The sequence below is a fragment of the Molossus molossus genome, unplaced genomic scaffold (assembly GCF_014108415.1).
Source record: "Molossus molossus isolate mMolMol1 unplaced genomic scaffold, mMolMol1.p scaffold_m16_p_12, whole genome shotgun sequence".
NCBI classification, from domain to species: Eukaryota; Metazoa; Chordata; class Mammalia; order Chiroptera; family Molossidae; genus Molossus; species Molossus molossus.
Window position 1 is genome coordinate 91,645,239 of NW_023425347.1, and position 12,282 is coordinate 91,657,520.

Consider the following 12,282-nt stretch of genomic DNA (forward strand, 5'->3'; position numbering starts at 1 on the left):
CCACCAGTTCCCCGGTCTAGGCTTCTGGAGGTCTGGACACCTGCTTCCACCATGAGGAAGAGCCTGGGCCACCCTGCGGGAGGGAGGGAGCACCTGGGCTGGAGGGGGTCAGCCCAGTCCTCTCAGCTGAGACCTCAGACATGAGAATGCTCGGCCGAGATCAGCAAAGCCAGCTGACAGCTGACCACAGACCCGCGAGAGAACCCAGCCGAGACCAGGACAACGCCAGGCTGAGCCCAGGCTAAATTGCCAACTGGCAGAATTGTGAGCTAAAGGGCTGTTTTAAGTCCCTCAGCTTTGATGTGGTTTGCAGCATAGTTTACTGCATAACTGGTCTTCATTCATGGTCCCGGGGTAATCGGTCCATCCTTCCCCCTTGCCCACGTGTGCTGTAGTGATTGCAACTGCAAAAGGGAAGCTTGAGGTTTGTGGGCATCAGAGAGCGTCTTTGAGGTCTGTGAGCGGAGTGGGTGCAGAAAGGCAGGCGTGGAACCAGGGGGCCGGGCCCCAGACAGGCACCTCACTCCTTGGGGGTTCCTGACCATCGCCGAGTCCAGCTCAGGACTGGAAGTGTCTGGCCATCTGCCACAGAGGAGGAAGAATGGCCCGGGCGGGGCTCAGCATGGAGGACTGACTCCCTGGGCCTCAGCTCCTCCTCTGTGAAACAGAGGAAATGGGCCTGCTTTGGTCCTCAGGCCTGGGGACAGCAGAGGGATGCTGTTGACCTTCACTGGGAAAGCCAGCTGTCCAGGAAGGGCAACCATCACCCCCTCAGCAAATGCACACTGAGGCCCTGGGCTGAGGGCAGAGAAATAAAATGCATCAGACTCCATGTTGTTTTCAGACCTGGGGCAACACAAGTCAACAGGTGATTCCAGAGCAGGCTGGGAAATGCTGGGATCAGGTTGGCCCAGGGGCAACGACCACTGTCTGGGGGGTCAGGCGCGGCTTCCGGAGGGCTGCTGGGGTCTGGCCTCTCGTCTGGGAGCTGGAAGGTGAGGAGCGGGCGGCCAAGGGCTGTGCAGAGGTCAGACGGGTGGAAGGTGAGGCCGCACAGGCTCCCCAGCGCCTCCGCCCGGCTCCGGCTCCGCCGAGGGGCCCTCGGCACCTTAGCCCCCCAGGCCGAAAACCTGCATGTCGGATCCTTGATCTCATACCCTACATCCCACATCCAACCTGGTGGCACTATCTTCAAAATGCATCTAGAGTCTGTATTTATAAAACACGTCAGTAAAATGGACACATTAACAAAAATAAAACGAGAAGGGAAAAATTTAAATTGGACCACATCTCCCCCCGTTCAGAACTGCCGTCTCAGTCGGAGCCACCATCGCCTCGGCCTGAGTCACTGCCACTACCCCTCATTCTCTCTGCTTCTGCCCTGGTCAGCACAGGGTCTGGCACCTGCCTCTGCCCCTCCTCTACCCCCCTCCCAGGGCCAAGGTCCTCCCGGTGCCCTGAAGGCCCGGCGCCATCTCTCCCACCAGCCCGCCCTGTTAACTCCTGGACCCTCTGTGGGGCCCTCTCCACGAGCCACGCGGCCGCCGTGGGCTCCGCAAGGCACCAGGCACGCTCCCTCCTGAGGACCCTGCGCTCTTCCCTCTGCCCGGAGGGCGCAAACCCCATGGCTCACTCTCTTCGCCTTGCGGTCTTTGCCGGAACCTTCCTAAGAAGGCTTAGGCTGACCACCCTTCTAAATACTGCCCACTGTCCCACCCACCGTCCGGTGGCATCTCCCTGGCCGGCCCTTCCAGTCCTGTCTCCACCCAGAGCACTGTACACACCCCTGCGGGCAGCTGGTCATTGTCTGACTCACTACAATAAGCTCAGAGGGCAAGGAGCTCTGTCCCTTCAGAAACAACCCCTGACCGCCCGGCCGGTGTGGCTCAGCGGGTTGAGCATTGTCCCATGAACTGAGAGGTCCCGGTTCGATTCCCAGTCAGGGCACAAGCCCGGGGTGCAGGCTCGATCCCCAGTGGGGCGCATGCAGGAGGCAGCCCATCCGTGTTTCTCTCTCGCATCGATGTTTCTCTCTCTCTCTCTCTCCCTTAGAAAAAGAAAATCAATAAAAACATATTTAAAAAATATCCCTGATGCAGTGTTGAATGCCATGAGTCTAGAGAGTGTGGAGTGTGAAGGAACTGCAAGTAGCCCAGCGTGGGGAGCGTGGACTGTGGAGTGGAGGGATGAGGTGGGCAGGGCCGGCTCAAGGAGAGCCTTGTGGTCACTCGGAGTCTGGGAGCCGCGGGGTCCAGTGTTCTGAGCAGCCCACCATCCTCTACCTGTGAGAACGTGGGCAGCCCCTCGCTCTTTAGCCCCAGCATCCTCGTGGGCAGAACTGTGGCTTGTGCTAGTTGACGTGGGAGGCCGAGCGTGGCCATCACAGGGACTCAGTGATGCTCACTCCCTTCGCCACTGGGCCCTGCGGTCGGAGCGAGCGCCCTGCCGCTAGGGGGCAGACGTGGGGAGTGGGTGTAGTTTACAACCGCCGCCTGTAAGCGTGACCAGCGTGCTTCTCCGCGACTGGCTGAAGCCTCAGTCAGTCAGGAGGTGGAGCGGTGGGCACCCCTCCCAAGCCCTGTGGTGGGCTGTGCCGCGGGGAGAGGGTGCCACTGCTTCTGCTTCGGGACGACTGTGCCCAAGTGCCAGCGGCGGCCTGTGGAGTCGCTGTCCCCGTTCCCACCCCTGGGGTGCCTGTGGAACCGAAAGGCTTGGGGATCAGCAGATGTGGGGAGGAAGGCATGTGGGTGTGGCTGCGGGCACTCGAGGGGCAGTGGGCTGGGGTACGGGGGCGACTGGGTTTCTGGGTCGGTGAGTGAAGGGGCTGGCAGCTCGGGGGAAGGGCCAGGCGTTACTGAGCTCACTGGGGAGCAGTCACATCCAGATACGAGAACAAAGAGAAGATGGAGTGTGGCCCTGGCCCCGGAATGCTGAGTGGGAAGAAGGGGGGTCCAGCCTGTCCCCAAAGCCTTGCTTGCTGGACTGAGCAGCCTCCAGGGGCTGAGCCGCACCTTGTCCAGGCCCAAGGCTACCTTCATGCACCATACCTGACCCATCTTCAGGCGGATGCTGTTAAAAGCCCCGTTCGCTGAGGCTCAAGGCCACACCACGATCAGGTGGCAGAGCGGGGGCTGAACCTGAGTCCCTCGCCCTCAGATTCTCCTTCACAGGCATGTCCCAGAGTGAATCCAGGACTGGAGAGACTTGGCTGAGGCGATATGACCCAGGGGGCTGCTCCAAGAGTTTAAATATGCCCTGAGTCTGGCTAAGCCACTAAATTGTGTGGTTTCATTCATTCATCCATTCATTCATCTACTGCACAAATATCCAGTATGCGGAGGCTGGGCTGGGCATTGTAGATTCAGTGGGAGTAGGAGAGGCCTCCCCAGCCTGAAGCTCACAGCCCAGGTGGAGACAGACAGGTAAACAGGAGATAGGTGGCCTGGGAGGAGTGGGGAGCCCAGATGCAGGCACACCCGAGGTCATCCCATCCTGACCTACTGGTCAGCAGAGCCTTCTGGTCCTGAAAAGATTAAGTGGGAGTCAGCCAGGCAAGGCAGGGGGGAGGGGAGCATGCTCTGGGCAGAGGGGACCACCTAAGATAGAAACAGAGGCTCCAAGAGGGTAAATGGGGCTGGATGAGAACCCTGGTCTTCTGATCCTGAACCTCGTTTCCCATCCCCTCCTCTAAACGGAGGGCCTGACGGGTGTGCTCCGCCGCTAAGCTCTGGGAGTCAGATTCGAACCCTGCTTCGATTGCATGACCTGGAGCTTCTCTGGGCCTGTTTCCTCCTTTTATAAACAAAGCTATTCAGAGCTCATAGGGTTGCCGAGAGGGTTAAATGAGATGGACCACACAAAGCTCTGAGCACAGCGTTCGGCATACAGTAAGTGCTTAATAAATCCCGCTCTGCTTCCTGGGCCCTGACCTCCCAAGACCCTGGACTGGGCCCTGACAGAGCGTGGTGCCCCAGCGGGGCTGCTGTGGCAGGGCCGTGTGCCTCTGCCTATTGTGCTGGACACCCCTGCCTCCCGATGCCCAGTTTTGGCTGTTGTCACAGTTGATGGTGTCAACTGGGGAAGCTGACAGCCAGCATGGCTGTGCCAACCTCTGGGGAGGGAAGGGCTGCCAGTCTGCATTCACAGTCCGTCCTGAGCGTGAGGAAGCAGGGGCCCCCAGCGCAGCTGAGACCAGGGCTGGAGGGCTCCAGGTTGTGGGTTTGGGACAAGGTGTCCACAGAACCTTCCTCTTCTTTTCTCCCTCTCTCCCCACACCCAGATTTTCTTGCTAAATCACAGCTTGGCTCCTGCCAGGTTTCCGTCTGGAGAGAATGTCCCCATGCATGTTCCACCGGCTCCTTCCTTCTCCCTTCAGCTATTTGCCAACCTGGCCCTGGGACCTTTGGTTCAAGACGCCAGCCAAGGGCACCAGTCACCAGCGCTGACGGTTTCCATTCTCCATGCCAGGGGCACCCTCACCCGAGGCCTCAAACCCCACGATGTGCTCTCCATCATCTCCCACAGTTTACAGGAGGGGAACTAAGATGTGGAGGGGGCAGTAAAGGGACTGTCCAGGACCACGTGGCCCTTAAGTGGCAGAGCCAGGGGTGCACCCAGTGTGCTCTGGGTGAGAGGTGGTGTTCGTGGCAATGGTAGGATGGTGGAGGTTGGACGTGCTCATCCTTTCCTGTGCTCTGCTGGGCACTGCCAGTCTGGGGCGGGGTCTCTCTCTTAGGCAGGAGATGCGGGGCACCGCACCGGCAGTGACCTGTCACGACCACTAGGTGCCGCCCGAGTTCTAGAGAAGTGTTTGGCAGCCCGCCCTGGAGGGTTTGAGGACTGGCAGGAGGGCCAGTGATGCCCAGAGAATGGAGAAGAGCGACCTAGGTCTGGGCAGAGATGGTGTGGCAGCAAAACAGAGCTGGGCAGAAGGTAAAGTAAAAACAGCTTTTATTCAAGAACTATTGCAATGAGGGTAGCGAGACCTCAGTATGAACTGGGCTCATGTCTGAAAAGAAGAAAGAAAAGTGGGGGTGTGTAGCTACGGAGCAGGGTCAGGGGTCTGTGGATAGAAAATCACGACGAGGGTAGGGGAATTCTTGAACTGACCCAGCAGGATTCTTGCTGAGGGCAGCCAAGGTGATCAGACAGCACCTGGAGGGTGTGGAGGGGAGGGATTTGATCAGATATTGAGGGTGGGTGGGGATTCTCACTAAACTGACATGGTGGGTTGTTGCTAAAACCTGGCGGATGCAAAGATGGACACAGAAGACCGAAGGTCGAGGCCTAGATGAGAAGACATCCCAGAGGATCCCACTACCATGTGGTCAAGGAGAGTCTTTGTCAGTCCCTCTTCTGTTCGGTCACTAGTGACCAGTGGGACCGTCTGCTGAGATTTGGTCATAGAGGATATTTGCTGATGGTGTGACCCATCAGCAGTGAAATGAAGGGAATTTCTATGGAAACAAAAGAAAACCAAAGGTAATGGTTGGAGCAGACGGAACCCAGCTTCGGAGTCCAGAGGGCAGCCCACTGAGCGTCCTTGAAGTTGGGGTTGAAGCATCTTTACGGGTGAAGCAAGGTCAGCAGTGATGCTCCAGCAGGCCTCCTGGTTTGTCCTGGTTTGTCGTTTGAATGTCTTTGGGGATGGCACAGCCCTCAGTGTCAATGTCATGGCATGAAGCATCCAGTGTCAGCGGGCAGGGCTCCCTGGATGATCCCAGGAAGGATCTGGGCAGTCGGAGTTCACTTCTCTGTAACTCTAAGTCAGGAAGAGGGGAGGAAAACTGGAAACACAGGTTTGGAGAGTTGTGACCAGATCTTGAAGGAAACCGGAAGGATCGACGTGCAAGCTGGCAGGGCCCAGCGCGGTGTCCAGGTGGATAACACAGTAGAATGGGAAAATATAGTTTAACCCAGAGGCAAAAAGTTAGCTCAAAAACAATAAACATGACTATAATTTAATAGCCCACGAGGCTGCACTATTTATCCCTCCAGTAACCCCCTTTTTTTTTTTTTATCCTTACCCGAGGACATTTTTCCATTTTTTTGTTCAGATAGAGCGGGAGAGAGAGAGAGGAAGAGAGAGAGAGAGAAACATCGATGTGAAAGGGACACATCGAGTGGCTGCCACCCGCACGACCAACCAGGGCCGGGGACAAACTGCAACCGAGGTACATGCCCTTAGCGGGAACCGAACCCGGGTCTCTCTGGACCGCAGGCCGACGCTCTAACCGCTGAGCCAAACCGGCCAGGGCCAGTAACCCCCTTTTTGATTTGTGTTTACAAAATAAGTCAGATCTCTTTAAGGGCTGCAAGAATGGTGACTGACCACATCGGCCTTTCTGAGTTGGCATTGCTGGACCCTTTCATAAGGAATCGCAGACTAGATTTTTGAAAGTCTCTCAAGGCCAAGAAGTGAAGCCAAGAACTCACCACCAGATTTTTCTTGCAATACCTATAGATTTAGGTTAAGTCCGCTGAGATACCCTGTCTCCTGGGACTGCCAGGAACTGACTTCCCTTACTGGGCTTTGCAGGGACCAGGTTGGTTTTTCCTAGAGGGCTTTGTCAGCATTGGCTCTCTCAAGTCATCTCCGGTTCTTTAAATCGCATTCTCTGCGCATCATCCTCAAATATGATATTCCGGTCAAGCCTTGGTAATGTAACCCATGTTTCCAATGACGTTCTGTTACAAGGAAACAGATTCCTACCGCACTTATGCAAATATTTATGTTGTCATGAAAATAAGTAAGAGTTTCCAAATTCTGGAAGGAGCAGGCAAGGAGAAAAGATAAATATTTCATGTCTGCTTATGAAAGTATAATCTACCCAATTGTCATGAGTTATACGTAACTTAAAATAAAAGGGAAAGCAGTTCCTTAAATCCTGTAAGATCGAACAGTGAAGAACCAGAAATGTTCCAAACGAAACTGCAGTCATCCTTCCTCGGTTAACACAACCCCATGGAATTCATTCTTGTTCAGCTTGGTCTTGGGTTAGCAGCTTTATGAACGCATCAGTTTCTCTGCTAGTCCTGGGATTTCTTACTCAGTCCAGTGCTATGACCCCAAAGTAGTTCAATGTCATCAGAAGCCTCTTCCCCAGAGTACCTATCACAGTCCTTTCCTAGGGTCTCGGAAATTGTCCTTTCTGATGAAGACTAATTATTTCGGCTACTAGCTGATTGCATGAGTTTTCAGGGAAGCGTGGGAGAAAAACAGTAACTATCTGTCAATGACAAAAGGCTTCAGACGGGCTGTACTCAAAGATCTGATGAGAATTTATTAAAATCCACTTGACCAGGAAATGTGGTTGTCTCTGTAAAATACAACATATTCTGATCATAATAATAATAACTGGGATCATGACCGATAGCACTGTACCAGGACAGTTTATGGACAACAAGTCCACTGACAAATTTCTATGAATTTCATATTTAAAAAAAAAAATTCTCGCCCAAGGATATGTTTATTAATTTTTTTTTTAATTCTCACTGGAGGATATTTTTTTATTTATCTTCAGATAGAGTGGGAGGGAGAGAAAGAAACATCGATGTGAGAGAGACACATCGACTGGTTGTCTCCCACACAACCCTGACCAGGGCCAAGGACAAACCGCATCTGAGGTACATGCCCTTGGTCGGAATTGATCCCCCAACTCATTGGTCCGCGGGCCGACACTCTAACCGCTGAGCCAAACCTGCCAGGGCATGTTTATTAATTTTTTTGAAAGAGAGAGAGAAACAACTTTGTGAGAGAGAAACATATATCAGTTCCCTCCTGTACACACCCTGACTGGGGATTGAGCCTGCAACCTTTTGGTGCTGGGGACACTGCTCAACCAACAGACACCCGGCCAGGGCTGTACTTCAGATTTAAAAGAAATATTTATAATAATTTAAAATATTTAGCCATACAAATATAACTTAGAAAACGTTAAATCATCTCCTTTTATTTGATGCCTGTCATGCAATTTAACATGTCAAATAAACCAAATTATTTTTAGCATCTCTCTTTTCACAAGGTGGAAGAACAAATCCTTTGAGATTTTCCAGGGCCCTCTGAAAGGGCCCATTTGAGGTCAAGATTTCATTTTGGATTTGGTTTTGGAAAAGCAAAATTGTCAAAAGTGTAAAAACAAAAACAAAAACAAAATCCTTAGCTCTTTTAAAAGTGAGACCTCTGGTCTCTCTTAAAAAAATTGATGGTGCCCTTAATATGAGCACAGGTAATTATTCCAATAAAATGCAAAATCTGTGTTTCCTGGGCAGTTTACTAAAAAGGTAAAGAAAATCTTTTACAATCTCTTGTAAAGAGCAGACCAATAATCCAAGAAAACTTGGCTGTTTCAACAGAGAAAATCAAATTCTACTTTTGCATTGATATGCTGTTGGGCTGATTTTTTAAAACTTTATAAATAAATCAGCTCTATCGTAGGCAGCTTGGCTGCTGGTAAAATTCCTTTCCCACAAACCCTTTACAAGTTGCTACATCCACTCAAAAATAATTTTGTCCTATATTTTTCTCTTTCTCATTTAAAAAAAAAACTTTTTTCCCCTTTATTGATTTTAGAGAGAGAGGAAGTGAGAGGGAGAGAGAGATAGAAACATCGATGAGAGAGAACATCGATTGGCCACCTCCTGCAAGCCCCCCTCTGGGGATCAGGCCCACAACCTGGGCATGTGCCCTGACGGGGAATTGAACTGGCGGCCTCTTGGTGCAGGGGTCAACGCTCAACCACTGAGCCACACCGGCAGGGCTCTTCCTCATTTTGTAACAATTTTTAAACACCCTCTAAACAACTACTTTAAAACAAAATTACTCTTTAAAAAAAAATGTATTTGCTCTGGCCGGTTTGGCTCAGTGGTCGGAGCATTGGCCTGCAGACCAGAGAGTCCTGGGTTCGGGTCCCGCTAGGGGCACGTACCCAAAAAAGAAAACAATGCATCCTACATTCTTGCATATTTTGCAAAATTTTTTTCCTCATCCTTATTATTCTTAGTAGTTTTGTTTACATGTATTAATTAGAATTCTTAACCTTTAGTCACCTGAATTTCCCATGGAAACAAGGAAGTAGACGATTGTTAACTGGCTGCCATATAACAACATTCTATAGTAAATCAGCAAGTTTTATAGATAACCATCTCACAATTTCCTCTAGTTTAAGTTTGTGTTCATTAAGAGACCAAAATACATTTCTCTACCCCATATAAAAAGAAGCCAAAAGTATATAAGCTAAAACTTGAGCTTAGTAATTAATGTTTCAGTAGTTTATCTTACTTAGAAATAAATGATCTAGCTATTTAATGTATATCGATCACTCAATTTCATTTAGCATACGTCTAAGGTTGTAAGTTACTAAAAAGATTTGTAAACTGTTTAGGCGGACATCTTATAACACTAAACAAGGCTAGCCTCATCTCAGGGTATTCCCTGCTCACTTTAATTAATTTATTTATTTATCCTCACCCGAGGACATTTTTCCATATTTTGTTCAGATAGAGTGGGAGGGGGAGAAAGAGAGAGAGAGAGAGAGAGAGAGAGAGAGAGAGAGAGAGAGAGAAACATCGACGTGAAAGGGACACATCGAGTGGCTGCTACCTGCACAACCCAACCAGGGCCGGGGACAAACAGCAACCGAGGTACATGCCCTTAGTGGGAACCGAACCTGGGCCTCTCTGGACCGCAGGCCGACGCTCTAACTGCTGAGCCAAACTGGCCAGGGCCCCGCTCACGTTTTTTACAGCCCATATACATTAGGTAACCACCATAAAGCAAAAACCTGAAACAAAATTAAGGACATGGGTTTCCTGGTTTTCTTCTGTGCTTGATCTGTATGAAGTAGTGGACATCAAATAATTCAGTTTTGTTGCATTTTTACTTGTGTATATGTTCTTACATTGACTTTATCATTTCTATCATTGTAGACATCTAGGAGTTATGACGATACTCTGTTGAACTAGTAAACCTGAGTAAAATGGAGTGTGTGCTTATATTATACTTTACTGTTTATAACTCCGAACACATAGCTGCTTTTGTTAAACTGGTTATAATAAGTTGGTCTTATTTATCAAAGATTTGCTCAAATTTTTGAACATGGGCTTTATAATTGGGGGTTAGTTTCTATATTTCTGGATGTTTCAGGAATACTGAATGTAAGTGCTTGTTTATCTCTAAGCCATTCTAAGAGGAAGTCCTTTTAGAGGCTTTATAAGTGAATTTGGTGATACCATCTCGAGCAGAAAAACATTACGTACGTACATACACGTATTGGCGATGCAAACGGAGATCTTAATAGGTTTCATTCTAAAATGTTAGCCACGAATAAGTAAAGCATAGTGATACACAGTCACGAGTTTATATAAAATAGATCTCATCTTTGCTCCATTTTATATTTTTTATCCCAATTATGGTTTTGGCAGATGAAACAAATTGAGGTGACTTATTCAACACGAGGGGCTGATTCTTTGTACCAATATTTGTGGAAAGGACCTCTAAGACTTCCAGGCGTCCCGATGTGTAATCTTGTGAAGACTGTGGGCGACACTGCAGGCAAGAGACTGAGGGGTACCATGCAGTCCCCTGGATGTCCTCAGAGCCCATCTGACCAAACAAATGACCCGGTCTGTTTCCGATGAGCCTTTTTCCTCTTCAGCTTCAGGTAGCTGCTTTCCGGGGACCCTGAGTCCCGTGGGAGCCTCTGAGCAGGCTAGGGGGTTGCAGAGGTGACCCAGGAGTGCAGGGCCTGGAGTGGGCAAGGAAAAGGGCCGGCAGGGTGGACAGAGGATGCGGAGGTAGGGATTTGAAAGGGGGGTCCTACCAACAGATGCACAGAGCCAAAGGGCAGACCCGAGGTGGAAGGGAGGGGTCTCAGAGGAGCCAGTCTGCAGAGATCTCAAGTTTCCCAAAGAAGCCAGTGGAGTTCCGAATTCCAGCAGGGGTTCAAGACGTGGGGTTTCCGTTGTCTGGGAAGTTCCTTTGGGGGGAGCAGGATCAAATAGAGAACACAGAGAAGCTTTCCAAAAAGCAAGAAAAAAAATTTTTTTTCAACCTAGAGAGTCAGGGAATGAATCTCTGCTCAAAAGGAAGAGTCAGGAAGAATGACTTCCAGCCCAGGAGGTAATTTCTGACAAAGCACCTGGAACTCTAACCAGCTTCAGAGAGGAGTCTCAGAACCTCAGGAATCAAAGCCAAACATTCGTCCACGGCCCTGGCTGGGGAGTCGGACTCACCAGCGGACCCCGAGCCAGCAGACAAAGGCTTCCGAGGTGCACATTTGGGGTCCTGGGTGAGAGGTCCGGGGTCCAGTGATGAATGAGATTTCATCCGAGTCACGGCACCACAACCGATAGAAAACCAGATGCTGGACAGCAGGTTACGTGGTAGAAACAGATTTTATTCAAGACAATTGCAACAGGGACCAGTATAGAACTGGGCTCAGTTCTTACTATGACAATTACCAACCCTCGTTTTTCCTAAGTGGGGAGTTACAGCCAAGGAGCAGAGAGGTGGGTTGGTGGATGGAAACTGGCCAAGAGGATGAGGTAATTCTTGCTAAACTGACCTAATGGGGTTCTTGCTGAAGGCAGGCCAGGGTGAGCAGACATCACCTGGGGATGGTGGAGGAGGTGGCACCTGGTCAGATATTGATGGTGGGTGGGGACTCTCATGACAATGACATGCAGGACTCTTGCTAAAACTGGGTGGTGCAGAGATGGACCTGGTGCAGAGAGGTCTCGGGGAGCCAGACTAACGTTGGCAAGGAGAGCATCTCTGTCCATGGCAGCTCCCAGACCAATGAGGGCAAGGTCAGCCCCTTCCTCACGCCTTCGCGTAAAAGGCTCAGTGACTCGGAAGGAGCCCTAAGGGAGCAGAGAACCTCCAGATTGCAGAAGCAAGGAGCCCCTCCTTCCTAAAAACTGTGACCCTCACTCCTCCCGCACGTTCAGAGAGTCACGTACACCACCCAGCTCCACACCTCCAGTCAAGACATCTGACCTGCACCCGGCCTCCACTTCCACATTCTCCCCACACTGTCCTCCGCCCCAGGCTGCTCCCTCCCTCCTGCCTTCCGGAACCTTCTGCTCAGCGTCCTGCCTGGACCTCTGTTTCCCTTTTCACCCAGCTGGGTCCCAGCCCTCAGCCCTTCCTTGCCCGGGTCTAAGGTCCTTCCACCCACCAGCCTGGCTGCTGCTTGAGGGGAGGCGCAGGGGGAGAGGCTGAGGGCTGGGCCCCGCCTTCTCCTGGGTTTGTTAGGGACTGGGGGGCAGGGGCGTCTCTCT